Source organism: Montipora foliosa, chromosome 3 (genome assembly GCF_036669935.1).
Source record: "Montipora foliosa isolate CH-2021 chromosome 3, ASM3666993v2, whole genome shotgun sequence".
NCBI lineage: Eukaryota > Metazoa > Cnidaria > Anthozoa > Scleractinia > Acroporidae > Montipora > Montipora foliosa.
Genome location: NC_090871.1, coordinates 3,515,562 through 3,518,517, shown reverse-complemented (window position 1 = coordinate 3,518,517; position 2,956 = coordinate 3,515,562).

The following is a 2,956-nucleotide window of genomic DNA, read 5'->3' as shown; positions in this document are numbered from 1 at the left end:
TTTTCTACCGCCTGAGTTTCGAAACTTCACTAGTTTTCCAGTTGGCGCCAAGGTTTAAATAGGGCTTTCAAATCCAGACTCGCCAGACTTCGCTAATGTAAGAGCAAGTAAAATTTCTCAAGATTAATTGAAATTACTGCTGAGTTTATTGATAGCAGAACGAGGGGGCTGATGAGGTCGACTGAGAACTGAAGCGACCGAAGATTTTGTTGATGATTCGCGAGTTGAATTCAAACTCACATTGATCATTTAACCACAAACTCAAGTTATTGTAGTATCATCTCGAAACTTCGCACAGAGCATTGTTTAAGCATTGTTTTGTAATTACTGTTTTGTTAAAATCAATGTTTTGGAATGTGTAATGCCATTTCCCTGCAAACTATTAACTTCGCATAAACTATATTTGAATTTATGTCACCGACACAATCTATTGCTCATGCGTACAGCCGTGTCTTCTCGAGGAGGATACCCGAACTCGGGTGAGTGGCGCAAATCGAGCCTATATGAAATACGAATAGACCCAAAAGTTGGTGAAAGGCATTCCTGCGATCTTGTCATTTAAGCTGCTTGTTGCGATTCTTCTATGTTAAATTAGCAGAAAAACTTATGGGCGTAAAAGTGCGTATGCCTTTACCTATTCCGTAAAATAAGGCGTAAAGATGCGTTATTTATTTGCGTTTCCGCGGTCCGCATAGAAGTGCTAACACACTCCTCTTGTATTATGCTTCCCACCGTGCCTTCTCGCATCCCTAAAAAAAGCTCACAAGTGAAGCTTCCGTTTCCAAATCTTTTTGCTTGTTTGTGACAGAGTAGAAGACAAAAGTCTTGGTTTACGATGAGCATCGAAACAAAGTTCTAGCATCCCATGACACGCCATATGGCGCAATCGAAACGTAATTTTGCTACAGATGGTGCGCCATACACACTCGTACACGTCATGTTCTATGACACCTGACGTTTCGTTGTCCGATTTTCGGAGTGACGCGAAGGGCCATGGCTCCGTAACTTCCATGAAATTAGCTATTTCACACAGTGGTAAGAATGGTAAAACGTGTTTGCTGTTGGTGGGGAGATTAATATTATAGATGAAAAGTATCAGAGTTTAGGTGTACTTTAAGTCAAGTGAGTAAATTTTTACTTAGCAGGCACCATATTTATCAAGGATCGTGCAATATTTTACCTCACTTGATTCATAGCACCAGTATTAGTGCAAACTACACAGGAACTACATGTATGAGCACCTAATTAATGTGTCAGATCGATGCACTTCCTACTCAGGAACTATGAGCACCTAATTAAGGTGTCGGATGCACGTAGCTTCCTTTTGACGTTCATACATTGGTATTTTAAGGTCAGCAAGGCCTTATCATTGAAAAGCATCAGCACGTACAATAGTATACACTCTCCTTCTTAGGCCATCGTAGCTTGATTAAGAAAATAACACAAACAGGGGTGATAAACATTGTATTCCAACGCATTCACTGCAAATTAAAGAGATTTCACTGAGTATTCACTGCAAAATTAAAGAGACTTTGTTCATTCAAGAGCTAAAGCCTTCCCTTAATGTCAATATTAGTAGTGAGAAGTTATTGCTATTTTAGCTATTACTCCTCATTATGTCTAGACACGTACTGGTGCAGATCATTTTTCTTAGTCTAGGTTCCAGACCCCTAATGTTTACGATATTTATATAGTTTTCAAAAAATTGTAACGGTCACTTTTGAAAATGTGTGTTGACTAGCATACGAAATGTCAAGTTTTATAAAAATGCGTTGGAATACAATATTTATCACAGCTGTTTGTGTTATTTTCTTAATCACGTACAATAGTACTACTTCATGATTGGGCGGGTCACTTGAGCTTGCTCGATCAATACGCAAAAAGTGGACATTTCCTGAGTCATGCTGTCGAGCAAAACCACATTAGTTGTTCATTGGTTCGCACTTGATAACTGCCACTCACTTTTCTCTTTTTTGACATTGAATGGCCATCACTTGGGCCAATATTCGACAGCACGCTTGGCAGCTTGGAGCCTATAAGCCTGTCTCTTTGAGTCCCGGGTTTCACAACTCTGAGGTACGGCATACCAACTTGATCACTCGTCAGTTTTGAAGGTTCCCAACGACCGAACTACAAGATGAAAACGCTGTTTGCCTTGGCTTTTGTCTTTTGCTTCTCTTTCGGTAAGTTACCGATTTTCAAGTTTTTAAAAGTATTTTTCATAAAGGAAATTAAGCTTAGACACTCACAGGAGGAGTAATCAATGTCGAAATTTTGAATCTCGATCATAGTCGAGCTCTTCAACATTTCACAGTCTCCTCACTAACATTTGTTGTTGACTGAAAGCGAACCACTGCTTTCTTATAAGCATTAAAACTTTGACCAAGGTAGCTTCACATGCTTTCGTCTTTCTGTATGTTCAGTTTCGTCCTTCCAATCATGAGGGTTTGCAATAGTCAATCCGTGCTTTCCTCTTTCAGAAAGTTTCAGTATTAAAACTGAGTGTTAACCTAACTTCTCAATAATTCATCTGCTTACTAAGAAACAAATGAATAGTTCGAGAAAACCCATGTTAATTGCTTTTAAACTAAGGTTCCATTTTAGTGAACATGTTGACACCCACTCGTTTGGAGAGCAAGCCTAGTTGATACAACAACAATATTTTTATTTTACGAGTTTAGATAGTCGCTCAGAATTAGTATAGCTATTCTAGGCAAGATATTTAAACTCATGGGTGCAGTTTATTGGAAAGTGAAATGAGTACAGTGTATTGTATGAAATGGCCTCAAAGCCTTCATTTAGAAAAATACTTCGAAAGCGTCGGTATTAGGTCAAAAGTGTGTGTATGACATGTGTTCAGATATCGAGGGGAGAAAGTGCATTAAGTTCTAACCCGCCAAAATCAGTTGAAAGAAGTTGGAAAGTTAGATATTAGCAATAAGGCACTTAAGCTATC